Below are 16,288 nucleotides of genomic sequence, written 5' to 3'. Positions count from 1 at the left end.
AGTGAATGCTGATTGTGTTTAGTTTTGGTGTTTGTGTGTAATTCGAGTGGGAAATAGGTTTAATTTGCTGCTGATTAAGCTGCAGAGGAACAAGCTCTTCATAAAAGAATCAGCTCATTGTTGAATTTACTCTTCTTTTGGTACAACAACAAGAAAAATTTAAATATATTGACAGACCTCTCCTTTAAATGTTGGCACAGAGAAAAGAAGTGTGTCATCGGTGATCCACGGTCCTTGTGATCCAATTTTCCAGTTGGGTCTTAAATCATCAGTTGGCCTCTGCCTCTGTCCGTTTTCACCCTCTGAATCCTTCTTCATCACTGTGTTGCCTTGTCGTGACCTTTGACCCCCAGCGCTCCCAGATGAGCAGGGGTCTGCTGGACAATCCCAGTGGGTTAATAATTACTCTGAGTTCACAGTGAAGGAAGCCTGACCCCAGGCACGGCACAGCAAGGCGTGAGCGGCCCACGGTACGGCTGATAAATGAACCACAGATACCGCAGCCCCCCCCTGTTTGTGTGTGTTTAAAAAGAGAAGCATGGAGAGCGGGCGGCATACCTTCAAAGTGTTCCCGTCAGTGGGAAGGTTGTTTGAAGAGAGGGCACTTTGTGAAGTACTTTAAAGATATTACCTCTGTGCAGCTAAGGGTTCTATCAGCCGCCCAGAGAATGACACCGACCTACTGGTATTCAGAGGTAAAATGCTACTTGATTAGTTACCAGAGTGCATGTGAAGCCTCTTTTTCAATGGTCACAAAACCCACTATCTTGCTTTATTCTGCAATTTGAATGGATGCAATTGGCAGCCATTCAAATGACTTTGCAGTAGACACAGGTTTTTACAGTATGTGGCTCACAAGAAAGGGGCTTATTTCTTCTTCTCTATTTCGGCAGTCTAGATGCTGACGCTGCATTTTTTTTTTTTGTGCAATGTCATGACGTGCTTTGAACACCCGGGTGTTGCTGTGGAAATAGCCATGAACATTTGGGTTCTCACATCCTCGGGAACAACATGCAACTGTGATATTTGTTTTTCTGCATATTGAGCAAAATGAAACACTGCAAGGGCAAGAAAGCGAATCTCAGAAAAAGATTATAAATTTCAAACAGATTATGAAATAGATTTAGTGCTTTTTCAATCACGGTCAAGGGAAAAACAAGTTTAGACACAAAGAAAAGACAGTAAATAAAAGTAAACAAGACAAAATAATGACAGACATCGACAGAGTAATGAGACAGATTTGGACTGAATTAAAAACAAGATTAAAAAGGATTAAATTTGATGTAAGATCAGCGATAGTGACAAGACCTAATGTGTATTAAGAGACTGTAACAACAGTGGAATGTGGCTGTGGATTTTTTTCCCTACAGAACTGACCCTAATGAAACGGGTCCGAGGATTTAAATTTCCTTTGGTGCTTTGTGTTATTTTTTTTTTAAGGCAGAGACGATACAGCAGAGACATAAAGAGATAAAGTACAACAGAGACAAGAGAGAAAGTCCAGCAGAGAGAAAATGACAGAGCGATGCAGGGGCAGCGAGACAGAGGCGGTGGCTTTTCTCAGAGATGAACATTAATAATACGAGCCGCCACAATAGAAGCACTGAGATCAGAGAGATCACCTCCATTGTGCCGCCATCTCCTACTGACACCCAGCGCTCTGGTGACGGGAGAACAAGAAGAATAGAGGAGCATAACCTGGCCGCTCACCATGCCCCTCTTTTTAAAATACATAATGGCCTCTGGTCCTCTGCTCTGGCTTTTGAGTGCATGTTGTGATGTGCAGAGACAGAGAGGTAAATGTGTCAGCTCCACGTCCGGGCTGACTTATGGAGGGATTTCAGTTCTTGTGATCGCCACAGGGTTGAAACACATCGTCAAGTCTTTCCCTGCAGCGTCAGGGACACTCAGTAGAGAGTCCCTGACATTCTGTCAAGCTGTAAAATCCCTGTAAAATCTGTGAAAATAAAAAAAAAGATACACCATTTTTTTTTATATTGAATGTATTCCTTCTTGAACCATGTTCCATCCTTCCACCAAATCAATTGTTTTGTGTAATCTTACTCACAAAAAGACACAAACGAACAAAAAAACATATTTAGGGTGAAAACATGATTATTTCTTTTTTTAATTGATTAGAATCTCTCTTGAAATGTGAAGGTCTCAACTGATTTAGGTATATTATGTCTTGCATGAAACACAATCTGCAAAATATACATAATAACTGTAGCTTTGACGAAGCAGAGATTATAATTGAAATACTCAACTCAAGTACAAATATGTAAATAACAGTTAATAAGTGATTGAGTAAATATAATAAATTAATGTACAGATAAGCATTGTGCAGAACCTTCTGTACCACTTACTAAATGTGACACATAAATCATCAAAGCAGGTCAAACAGATTAACACTGATCATTACATGTTTGATTGTCACGTTGTCTGAGGAGATGTACAGCTCAGCGCTGGCGGCTCTGTGAGGCCCTGAGGGGGCTGCAGACCATCAGGAAGTGAGAGGTGGACCGGCCTCGATAGAGCGGAGGTTCAGTGAGTGACCAGGGGAATCTCTCTGGTCATTAATCATAGGACTGGACAGCCGCAGACACGTCACTCCGAGGTGGACAGGTCTGGGCCACTGGAGCGCAGCATGTCCTTGACCTTATCTTTGATTTTAGCCACTTTATTTCAGCAACTCCTTTATCTTACGTATCTCTGTTGCTTGATTATTTCCCATTGTTTCACACGATTCATGGAGGAAACATATCACGAGGGTACATTTGGATTGATTGATTGATTAAGTGCTGACAGATGACGGCTCGCTCTTTCGCTGATACGACCCCGTGTAGCAGAGGTCAGTGTCCCAATTTAGGTTTTCAGTTGGTATTGGGCCCGAAATCAGTGTGAGCCCTAAAGCAATGTTGTTCTGAGATTGGGTCATGACCTGAAAGTGGGTCAGGTGGGAAGATTATTATGGATATGGATATGGATATGGATATGCCTATGGATAGAGTTGCTTGGTTTGTATTGTCAAAAGATATACATATGTTGGAAAAGAACAAAAAAAAGATAAAGCAGAGGACCCAATACTGACCAGTGAGATTGGATCATGACCTGAAAGTGGGTCAGGTGGGAAGATTATTATGGATATGGATATGGATAGAGTTACCTTGTTTTTATTGTCAAAAGATAGAGAGATGTTGGAAAATAACAGAAAAAGAGATAAAGCAAAGGATCCAATACTGACCAGTGAGATTGGGGTTTTAAAAAATGCAGAAACTTTTAGTCCTATTTCCATTTTCTGTCTTTCTGCATCTTTTTTCAATCTGTGTTTCCTCTTCTGTTGCTTCCTATGTTTCAGGGGTGTTTATTTAAAGCCTGATGGACCCACAGGCCGCCACACTCCAAGAGTTAAACTCAGCCTTCCGCCACTTTGGCAAATAAAGAAGATGAATGAGTCCAAATCTGAAAGCAAACAGCCGAGATTGTCAGCACCAGCGGGAACGTGATAGGGGCCAAGTGAATGATGATGTCACTTAGCTGGCTGACAGATCACTTAGCGGGCTGGAGGAGGCGGCTTTCACATTTTTGCCTCCCGTCCCCTCTTCCTCTTCCTCTTCCTCTCCTGGGACAGAGCTTTCATCCAGAGCCATTTTTCAGCCAATTTATTTTTTGATGTGGTCTAACCTGGGGCATCTCCCGCTGGGGGAGGCTTTATGTGGTGATTAATGACGGGTATTTAGCCCAGGTACCTGGGGGAGCTGTAGCCCATCTGCACAACACTGACAGGTACAGCACTGCACTCCAGGAGCAGACAGGACAGGACAGGCCTGCAGCAGACTGGAGAGTGGCAGACAGGTGCGATCAGTGTCACTGGGCCACCACCGACCACTGCTACATGCACTTTATTACTGTGGCCAAGTGGTCCCCGCCTTGTTAAACCATCTTCATATAAAACTTTACAGATTCAAGGTTTACGAATCTGTTTCCTCTGATGGGTTTTAGATAGTTGAGGGTATTCCTCTGCATGCTACTAGACCTTCACAGAGGAAGAGAACCCGCTGGCTGAGGCCGGATGATTTAGACATCTATTATACGCTTGAACGGCCCTGTCTTCTTCACTCCATCATAGACCATCCCTCAGCAGAACCGGCCCAGATGCCAGAAGGACCCTAATGAGATTAGGCTGCGGACAGGTTGGTGGCCAGTAGCTGTCACAACTGTTCTGTCTATGTGTGGAGAGATTTATGTGTGTGTAAGTTTGTGTGTGTGTGTCTGTGTGTGTGTGTTTGCATGAAGGGATAGTTGTGTGAGTTTGTGTCGGTGAATGTACTGTATGTGTTACACAAGTCTGTGAGAGGGGGTGCGCGCACGCTGCCACAGTGATGGTGATTAATGAGCGAGGTAATCCATAGTCTCGTTCTGTCAGTGATAGACACATCAACAGACCCCCAGAGCCTGATGAACAGACTGCGCAGCTCCATCAGTCACACACAGACACAGACACACACACACACACACACACACACACACACAAAGGGAAACACAAATGAGGAAGGGAAACTGCTGTGGACTTTGTGACAGACTCCTGGTTTTGTTCCAGTTTATCATCAGATCAGATAAAACTGGATTATTCCGAGATAATTGATGATTCATCTTTCGACGGCCAGCTTTACTTTTCTTCTGGATCATTAATTCTCCTCTGTCCCTGCAGACGTACACCTCAACACTGAGGGCTAAGACCACGGTAATACAATGCTAACGATCGGCCGTCCATAAAGAAGCAGTCGGCCTGCACAATGCTCGAAACCCTGTGGCCCCAGACGCCTTTGAAGCACACTGAGATCAAAAAGCAATGCTCCATGGAGCACAGACTAGGTGAGGAGTATGGGCAGAACAAGAGACGAATGGTTGGAAGCGAGGAGGGAGGGACACGGGACAATGCCTGCAGGACAGGGCCGCTGACTTCCGAAGATAAAATCATATTTCGAGGGCAGGCGTCCAAAACTCCCCGTCTGCCTCCGTCTCCCCTCCTGCCTTCCCTCCTTTCTTCTCTGAATATGGACAATGACTGTTTGCATTTACAGAACCATAAATCAGAGGTGCCCATTGCCACAGAGCAGCTGGCACGTTTGCCAATAATTATAATTATTAATCATGCTGATTTCACGGTCTTCAGCAGGACGGCGGGAGACTGCGAGGGACAGGGTGCGGCTGGCGCCTCCGGGACCGCAAGGCAGGCTGGGAAGGGAAGGGTGGCCTGCAGAGGAGAGGGGGAGGAGGAGGAGGAAGGGGGAAGAGTAGCAGGAATGGACAATCGGTAGAGAGCAGGAGCAGAAAGTGGGATTGAACTCAAACTATGTTGTGTTGGACAATAACAACAGAATCATATGTTTCAGTAAAAGTCCCAAAGTGACAGATGTATATTCAAACGACAAAGGCCTCTAATATAGGAATTGGAGGAGAGGAGGAAATAGTGTTTCCAGAGGGATTTGGATGTATGTTATTTTAGTGATGTGTTCAGTTACCCGCGGCATCTATTGCACTTCTGTCCATTCGGGAGAGGGATCCTTCACATGTCACTCTCTCTGAGGTTTTTACGATTTTTGGGGGGGGGTGTTTTTCCCTGTTGTTAAGCCCTTTGAGACAAATTGTGATTTGTGAGAATGGGATGTACAAATAAAGTTGATTGACTGATGATTGACTGATAAAACCGATTTTTTTTTTCATCACGTTATCTGTAACAGTTTAAATGACAGAGACGAATGACGCTCATTGTCACATGAGGAATTAGCTTCTACGCAGGAAGTCAAATGAAACAACAAAATACACAATTTGTCGCATTTTGAATGACGGTAAAATAATTGTGTTGAGGGCTTTTGTCATTTCTTTTAGTGAACTTGTGGATAAAGTTCTTCTGTAGTTGTCATTGGACTAAGTCCCAATATCAATGTGTGGTCAGACAGGGCAGTAACAGAGGATGTATTAATTTAACACAATTTAGAAACAGTTTAGTTTCTCCCACAACTCTCGTCTCCCTTTTATTTTCTTCATCGTGCAGGAATATAAAGCTTCAGGTGATCATCTCAAACGCCGGGCCCCTGGAGGACTTGTTGTTTAACTACTCACATTCCCTCCCAGCAGCTGTTGCTGGCTCCCTCCTCCTACTCGGGCCCTCTGCTAACCAGCTGCCTCACAGAGCCCAGTAAAGCACAGTGAGGAACTGCCAGCTTGTGTCATCTGCCTTTCACTTCTACAATTCTGTAAATACGAGGACGACTGTATAATTAGACACTTAACCAGTGGAATATGGTGTTTTCCTTGTTAAAGTGTGTGTTTCTTGGGAAGCTGGCCACATTTGTGTGTGTGTGTGTGTGTCCCTGAACTTATGCGCTCCGGTGTGTCTTTGTCTGCATGTGTTTGTTGTGGCACTGTATGTATTCACAATTGGTCGTACATGTACAGCACATGTTGCCACGCTGGACAGATGGGAGCTGCATGGGTGTGAGCATCAGAGACTTGATCCCTTGTCGCCCTCATCGCCGTCTCATACCCAACAAATACCTTGAGACCTGCAGGGTCCAGCTCTGGTCAACACATGTCTGTGCTGGCACCAACACTCACTGAACACATGTGTTATTCAAATCCGGGGACCAATCGCAGCTCAGAGAAGTGCAGAGGAGTCGCTGCTGTCGAGGTAAAGACCTCAGGGCGTGAGTCAGGTCCCTGGAAATCAAACTAATTTAAATACCTCTTCTCTTATCTGTTAGTTAATATGAACTCATGGTTGTGTTTGTCTTAAATTTGGGAACTCGTTCTGATAGGACATGATCTGACAGCTTCCAGTGGTGGGATATCATGTTTACTCCGTTACTATACCTACGTTAATCTTTCAAGAATCTGTAGATTTACTTATTTTAAGTAGATTTATTTTACAAAACAGTTTTTCCCTATATTTAAACAAATCCTCATTATACTGGTCACTGTGATTTACAGCCAGATGCGTTTTATTTATACATGGAAGATTAAGTACACATCATAATCTCTCTCTTTTCTTGTCGGTGTCTTTTTTGTCAATTACACATTAACACCATTATAATAATAACACCGTCCAACATTAAAAGACCACACATGACCATTAGCTATATTTAGCAGAGCAATATCCTGGTACAGTAAGAGATGTGTGTTTGGACTTATTTGGTAAAAACTCTATCTCACATCCACCATTTGGTTTAAATCCTTCTCGTAACGAATCGCCCACACATTCTGTTTCACTCGTGGCATCGCTGACGAAAATAAGCTCTACTGCTGTTTCACGGTGACATTGAGACATCTGTGCTTTTAAAGGGGGTTCCACTTTATGTGCTTGAGCTAGTTAGCCTAGCCTGCTGTCCTCCACTTCTGATCAGGAAGAAGAGTTTCAAGTTTAACGTAAAGGGACAAATGTCTCAAATAGCGAGAAGTCGTGGCCTCAATTTCAGCTGCTTAAAGCTGGTTAGATGTGACAATATTATATTATTTTTATATTATATTTTTAGATCGTGTTTTTTAGTTTTATAATTTTATAAAGTCCCTTTTGATTGATTTCAGATTTTTATCATTTTACTGGCAGCTCAGTACACAAACATTTAAAAAACAATGCTGACCTATTAGAACAAATACATTTCAGTTTGACTCTGAATTGTTTTGGTCTGGTTGTTTGTCGACAGTATTTAATCTCCTTCTCCACAGGAGGCGGTCAAATTGACAGCAGGTTTGACGGATGACCTCCACTCGACTCTCCCTCTCCGTCACCTCCCCGCTCCATCCTCCCTTCTCCTCCTCTCTCCGTCCCTCTCCTCTGGATCTCCTTATCCCCTCCACGCATAACATAGCATCCCCTGGGCAGGCCCGGACAGGGGGTCGGTCTGGGAGGCCAGACCCAGAAACAAAGCTCTCTCTGCCATTCGAATGTGCGCAACCCCCCCCCCCCCCCCCCCCGAGCCGCCGTCCTCCAGGGAGAGTGCTCTCTGCTGGGCCGGGGCTGTTAATAAGCTGCTAATGAGGAAACAGACCTCCATTCTCTGCTAACATCAAGACAGATGGACGCACACGAGCGACATGTTTGTTTTAAACTTTCCACTGAAGTGACAGATTAGAGGGAAGACAGGCTCTGATTGGTCTCGTTGGCTAGATTCGGAGACATGTGACCCTAATGCTGATATTATTCATCACGGTAGCATTCAGCAGGTCTCTCTGCATCATCTCGCCTTTATTTCATTGCCTTACGTCACATGATATAGTGCCAGGGGGAGTATTACTCCTGAAGACTTCCTCAGCATCTTTTACTCACCGTGTTGTATCACACTATGTGGAAAAACTGAAAAAGCCAATATTGTTTGGGGGAGAATTCGTGTTCTAGCTTTTAAACTGGTTTAAACGTGAAAAATTCTATATTCCATCTCCGCTCACAGTCAATTTAGTGGTAGATCTTGATGATTTTAAGGTCAACATAAATAATAAGCACCTAAAGAGTCAGAGAAAAGAAATTCTGTTCTGTTGTAAGATCTGATTTAAAACCCTAGAGCTGAACTGAAGAAACAGAAATAAACTAGAGAGTCACATACATCCACCGAGGCCCATCAGTCCCTTTAGGAAACTATACATCTAAATCCACCAGATCCATGTGTTTAAGTGGATCCACACCAAATTCAAACTCATAAATCCCTAAACAGGCCTGTTTCTTCTTCAACACCAATGTATTACAAACTGGAAATGGGTAAAGAAAAATGTCAAAAACAATCTTGCAATGTCAAAGAAAGTGATCGGCTCAAAAAGGTTCTTTCTTGGCAGATGTCCCATCCTTCTCCAATTTTCCTGGAAATCTGAGATGTGGTTTCTCTTTAATCCTGTCCACAAACAAACAAACAAACAACAAACAAACTAACAGATGCACAAACAAACAAATAATGCCAGAAATGATAAGTTAAGTTAAAGGCATTTCAGTATTTTTTGTCATCTGTAGTATCAGTCATCTGTCATTTGTTGTTGCATGTGCCAGCTATAGCGGGAAACAACAAAGTGTAACGTTTATAACACGGTAAACAAAAGCAAAAGTAAATGGGTACAGATAGAGAGACAGAAGGTGGTTACAGTCTCAGTAACCCTGACATTAGCCCATTGAAAATTGTTTGTTTCCACATATGTCCCTTTCTCCTCTCCTCTGCAGCCCCCTCTCTCTCAGCTTGCTGTAAACTCTGCAGGCCAGATGTGATCCGAAGACACAGCTGATGGCATGAAGGACAGCAACAGGACGAGGAAGTGTGCCTTTTCAAGCCTTGCATTGTCTGCTCAGGTCCATCCGTGCAACAGGAGGACTGACAGGAGGTCCACACTCAAGTGCCACACTCGCACTGAAAGCCCATCCTCGCTGTGTCTCGACGGGAGGCCCATGCAGAGCTGACTGTGCCAGGCAGGCGGCCTGGCTGTGTCGAGCGGCGGGAGGCATGACAGTCAGGTATTGATATGGATTTCTCTCCAGTGGGCCCCAGCAGAGAGCCAGGGGACCGGTAATGGGCCTCTAACGGGATGACCAGCCCGCGGACGGCCCCCTCTCCGACCCCCCAGCACTCGTGGAGAAGGGGAGATGATAACAGATGGAGGGGAGAAAATGCGCTCTTCCTGTTTGACGGACAGACAGAGAGAGGTGGGGATGCTCCACAGAGGGTGGGTAGGGGTGAGTGACAGCTCTTGCTGGGGCATCAGAAAGTGACATTGCTCTTGGTCTATTTGCTCCATCTCTCTCTCTCTCTCTTATTCCTCTTTCACACAAACAAACTGGATTAAACCCACGGAAAAAGACAAACGACTCCTTTCCCATCGCCAGTAAAGAAGTTTGCCTCTGTTCTTGTTTGTTTCCATGTTGGACGTCATGAATACACTGAGATCTGAGGTGCGCTGACACCTCGCTGTCTCTATGAATTAGAGAGCGTTCACTCCGCAGTCTCTTTCCATCACTGACGATCGGAGACGGAGCCTAAAACCCACGTCAGCTACAGAGTCATTTTATCTGAGAATGAACGGCGATTGGATCCATTCCCAATGCAGACAGAGGCCAGATGTTAGCGAGTGGTTTGAAAAGTGGAGAATGGGTTTCAGCGGAACTCTAGATACTCTTTTGTGCACCTCCTGTTTAATAGACATTTTTCACAGGTTAGAGTTAATATTTCTCATACTGTATGTGTTTTTAGAATCTATTCGTTCACATATCAGAATCCAGATATCCAAAATGAAGCAAGCCTTCCAGACCTCTTCTCTGGAGGCTGGAAGCTGGAGGCTTCATTGGCTTAACACAACTGAATCTCAGTTTTGACAAGAACAAGAATGTGTTGACTAAGAAAATCATGAACTCTTTTAAACATTTAGAATCTGCCTATCCCCCCCTTGCAGACTCTCAGTAGAAATCGTGTCTCCAAGTCACTGGAGCTCTCGGACAAACTGTGATGGAGTGGGGTGTGCTATGTGCTCGACTGCAACAGGGTGGAGGATATTGGCATTTCTCCCCGGTGGAAGTTAGTGTCACGGTTTACCAGCTGCCGGGTTGCGGTGCAGCATCCAGTGGCTATTAGCACAACATCTGCTGCTGCTGACATTTTGAATACAGACAATCAGAGCGCTGCTGCTTTTATGACATCATGTAGCGCAGAGAAAGATGGCTGCACGTTGACACCTTCACTTTTTCTCTAACAGCGAGGAAATGTGTGTGTGTGTGTCTAAATGTGAAGGGGGTGTCAAGAGAGTTTGTGGTGATGAGAGCTGACGCCGGTGTTTGTGCGTTCATCTCCTCAGTGGAGTTATCACGTCACTTCCTGCCTCTGTCGGCTGTGTGGCCGATTCTCTGGGTTTTACCCACAGGTCATGTCTGAAAACGGCTATAGAGACAAACCTTCAATGGGATTCTTCATTACTCCTTTCTTTATTGTATTTTCTCTACCTTTTATTTTCTTAATTGGTTATTGCTTTATTGTTAATTCGTAGTTGCATTGCTGTCACTCTTCATCGGTCAACTCCATCTGAATGTGCTGCAACAACTGATTCTGAGTACACACATCGATATATTGAAGTTAGATCACTCTAGGGTACACTGGCCTATTTTGTCCTCTCACCAATAATGTAAAATATACAGATTTCTAGACGCCCTTTAAAAAGATTCAGACTGATACTTGATGTTGAAAGACTAGATTTGTAAATGTCTTCGTTTCCAGTCTTGTTTGAGTTGATGGTTTCATTGTGTGGAACTTTGCTGTGATAAAAATCGAGTCATCCTGTAGTCAAGCATGAAATGACTGTGGCAGAAGGGTTCCTCTCTCTCTCTCTCTCTCTCTCTCTCTCTCTCTCTCTCTCTCTCTCTCTCTCTCACACATTATTGACACAATTTTTAATAGCTTTAATTTGCATCGCTGAAAATTTAACTAATCTGAAACACAAATAAAGGTTTAGGAACATATATTATTTTCAGGACTGTTTCTACCTTATGCACACACACACACACACACACACACACACACACACACACACACACACACAGATACGCACACACATCCCCCCGGCATATCACTACGTCCTCTCTGATTGGGTGAGGTCTCGAGGGAGTCATTTAATACAAAGCGTTAACATCTGCCAGACATTACTGAGCCAGAGCAGTTGTGATTTGTCCATATGATGACTCTGGCCCATACAGACATTGTTTTTTGTGATGGTGTGTGTGTGTGCGCGTGTGTGTGTGTGTGTGTGTGTTTGTGTGTGTGAATGTGTGTGTGCCGGGCTGCCCACTGCTGCTGTCACTTCTGGTTTCACACCCATGATAATGCCTGTATATAATTAGAACTGTGTTTTCCTTGTGTAATTCCATCTCACGCCACCGAGACGTGCCAGGCGCTGGTGCGGGTGAGCACTGACCATCATGGGGAGATCAGATATTTGTTCGGATATAATTTCGTTAAACCTAAAGTCTTGTTTTGTGATTTTGGACACAAAATACGTTGAGCATCAATAAAAATTGAATAAACATAAGACCAGCGCTCTGTAGCAGCGGCGGCCGGGACTCATCAACATAATGGACGTTGTCAATCATGAGAAAAGCGCGTTTCACGACAACAGCAGCGAAAACGGATTCTCCAGTTCGGGTTCTGCGTACAGAGTCGAGCGTCTCTACATGTGAACAGCTCTTTGTGCAGCAGTGGGGATGCAGCTTCAGGGCTATGCAGCCGATCTTTACTTTCCCCTGTGGCTCAAATACTGCAGCTCAATTTTACAGTTTCAATAAGAAGACTAGTTCCTTTAAATCCACTTCATTAAACAGAATTTCTTGATTTACTTAAGTCAACGTATAGTTTAACTGATGAGCCTTGGGAAAATGTCTAAGTTGAATACTTTGTTTTTGACGGTATATCTTTTAACTTATTTATAAAAATCAACATGCTGGAGAGACGCTAAATGGTGAAATTTCAGAAACTGAGAACGAAAATGTGAAGATAAATGTTTATCATTAGGTTTTTCGTGTCGGGTCTGTGTTGTTTGTTGTTTGTGTGTGTTAGCTTATTTGTATTTTATGCATTCATGTATAATATTAAACGTCTCCCGGTGTGTTTTTAATGGACACTAAAATGTGAAGCTTCCCTCAGAGAGACAATAACATGAAGTGACATAAAGTAAAGTGAGACGGTTTTTATTAAGAGTATGGAGATACATGTAACACACACACACACACACACACACACACACACGCACACACTGTTCTCTGAGGTGATATAAATGCTTGTCTCTGTCTTTGCTCTCTCCACCATTAACCACCCCGTCCAGAGCGTCGGAACATGTTGACGCATTATTTCATGTTTGTTTGTTCTCCAACAAGCTGTCTGGGTGTTGTTAACGTTGATATTGATCAAAATCACCAACTGTGACGGAGTCCGCCTGGCAGCGCCATCAATGAGGTCCGGTCGTGCCAGCTGAATCCAGGCCAGAGGGAGGAGGCTAATGTCTGCTTTAACATCACCGCCAGCTCACGGAAGGGTTGGGTAGCGGACTAACGCCTGGTTTTCAGAGCGCTGCCAGATCACATGCTCAGAGACAAACCTGAGGAAATGCGATGAAAAGGTTTGAATCCCCCGAGGAAGCTTAAAGGTGGCCGAGTTTCTTTGTTTCAGAGATGTTTCCCTCAGATCAATGTGGCCGGTGGAAGTGAAGTGACATCTGGACAGAGCTAGGGAGAGCGGAGAGGTGTAATATATATACGTCACTTCTGCTGCCAACCGAGGGATGATAAAGGTTAGAGTAGCTGCAGGGTGTAGCCGTGGGCTCATGCCAAGCCACGTACCTCAAGTTGGAGGGGTGTAATGTCTGTTTTGTCACTGCTGCTAACAGATCTGTTCATGATTCTCCCCCAAGGCCCCGATTTTAAAAGCTCAGTGAAAATAATCACTTCAGAATTCTCCCTTTTGCTTAATATGTGAGACGATTTGGAATTCAAAGGAAAGATGAAGTTATAACTGTCACTGTCAACTGTTTCCAGTCACCAGTGGTGCAGCACAAACACCTGCATATTCAAACAAATATATACTTTAAATCCATCCATCTAATCCTTAATAACACAAATAAACACACGCATCTATCTTTCATGAGTTGTCAGTTGTAAAGTGTTTATAACATATTCAAATAGAAATACCACACAATTGTAAACCACCATTTAAAGTGCAGCTTCAGTCTTTATACATTTTTATTTATTTAAATGAGGCACTGTGACCTTCACCTTTGACCTCTGACCAACCAATTCTTACAAATGAATCCGTCAAATCCACCAAAATTTGATCAGTTTATCTTTGAGTGCAATTGAGTGTTAATACCGAGTTTCATGAAATTCCCTCAAAGCGTTCTAGAGATATCGTGTTCACAAGAATGTGACGTAGAGACGGACCAACATGAAAACATGATACATCCGGCCACTAGGTGGTGCCAGTGGGGAGTCACAACACAGTCATGACATTTATCAGCCTGTTTTCTCATTAAACAGAATTTAACTGTATGATACTACTACACTGCAGGATGACCTTATATAAGTAAATACACCTCTTTCCTTCTCTGTTATTTGAGGACACATCATCAGTTTATCATCAGTTTGAATGTAACCACAGTGAAAGTGAATTCACCGCAAACAACAGCAAAGTGAAGTCAGTCTGCTGTCATGGCAAACAACAACTTAAATCATTTAAAGGACGTCATGTTGCCTTCAAAGCAAAAAAAAAAAAACTTGGTTCTCATTCAAAACTTTTTTTTAATTTTGTTTCCACACAAGAAATAGAATCAAACGTGTTTCACTTTTGGATCGGGTGGTCTGATCTCTCTATTCAGTGTTGTCTGTTCTTGGCTTCAGTCGCGGCTCGCTCTCCTCGCGACCATGTTTCACTTTGTCGCCCGACTCCTCCTGCTGAGAGGGGACTGTGACCCAGCACTGTGCCAGGCCCGGGGCTGGCACGCTCACACACTCCGCTCGCCATCTCCAATATTTAAGAAACTTTATCGCCTCCCTGCTCTGTTTAGCCTGCGTCACCGAGCTGAGGGATCCGTTCCTCGTGGCAGATTTAAAGCATGTGGCGGCCAGAGAGTTAGGGAGATATATTTCTCCCTTTAACATCTGCTCCCCTGGCCTGCTCGACTCTCTCCAGAAGGCCACCGCACACAGCCAGCCACACACATATATACGTATATATAAATATATATATCAACAGGCACACACACACACACACACACACACACACACACACACACACACACACTCTGGTTCATCCACGGTTGACAATGAAGGACAGTTGGTTTTGAGCAGTGTCAGGACAGTTAGACTCTCACAGGGAGTCTCCAAACTGCAGGCGACTGGCACACAGACAAACACTCAGAGAGCACATTTACGGCCAAATACTGAACGCCATCTGTCAGTCACTGTAGGAGGATATAACTGCCGACACACACACAACGGACAAATACAGACACACACACACACACACACACACACACACTGGGGCACACTGTCTGGCAGAATCTGTCTTTATTGCACAAAATTCACACCAAAATTGGCTTGTGTACGGACAATTCAAAGCAAGAGTGTGTGTGTGTGTTTGTTCACATGTATGTTTTTTGTCGTGCATGTTTTGAACGTGTGTAAACACAGCATGTCCGTTTTGTCTTGTCCTTATCTTACAGGCTCATAATTAATAACACTGAAGAAAGATATTATTAAATATATTTTGACGGTATTATTACCATCAAAGTATCAAACGTGAGAGTACTACTCATGAATAATAATAATAATCATTTTAAAATGCACATAATTCATCTTAAATACTTTAAATCACCAGAGCCCACAGTGTGAGGTTTTCAAATGTCTTGTTTTGTTTGACCACAATAATATTAAAGTTATAACAATGAAAGATTTACAAACATTTTAAATTTTTGTAAAAATACTAATTTACTGATCATTTTACTGGATTAATAATTGATATGCTGCAATAACAAGTCTGTCTAATATTTACCTCTAGAATGCAGTGGAGTAGAAGTGAGTAATTCACAATAAATCTTCAAAGATAAGAAACTACAGTGGTTAGGAAAATATTGGGGGGGGCATAGTTATCTCCAAATTGTATAGTAGAGTCGAGGCAGAGAATTAAAAAACTCAAGTAAGGCAACTCGGACTTGAACTTACTTGAGGTAAGTGTACTTCATTATTCTCCACCACTTTTCTTATTTTTTACAAACTAGGATGTGTGACTTTATTTTGTTCTTGCAGATCTGAGCTTTATTTGAATCTTGCGTTGTGGGATAACTGTAGATTAAATTAACTTCATCCATTGCCACTGCCTCATAATAACAGATGATACAAGCAGCCTGAAACAATAACGCACATGGACGTCGATCTGCGGCCCCATCCTCTCACTTCCCGCGACCCGGCGTGGACAAAGGGAAGTGTCAACACCACCTCTCTAACTGCACAATTAACATGCAAATGAGCCCAGTGGCTAATGGCGATGGCAGAGCGCTCTTATGATGGAAATATGCTTTCTGTTTTGGCAGCATGGGTTAAACATTAGTCTGTGGAATCAGCTGAGGACGGGAGGGCAGAGGGCCCCGAGGCTTCCCTGAGGGCACACACAGAGAAAGAGAGAGAGCGATAAAGAGAGGTAGACTCCGAGAGGGAATGGCCCTTGCACCTGCTTCACTGACTATGACTACTACACACACACACACACACACACACACACACAGA

Source organism: Pleuronectes platessa, chromosome 12 (genome assembly GCF_947347685.1).
Source record: "Pleuronectes platessa chromosome 12, fPlePla1.1, whole genome shotgun sequence".
In the NCBI taxonomy this organism is placed as follows: domain Eukaryota; kingdom Metazoa; phylum Chordata; class Actinopteri; order Pleuronectiformes; family Pleuronectidae; genus Pleuronectes; species Pleuronectes platessa.
This window is presented reverse-complemented; position numbering follows the sequence as displayed.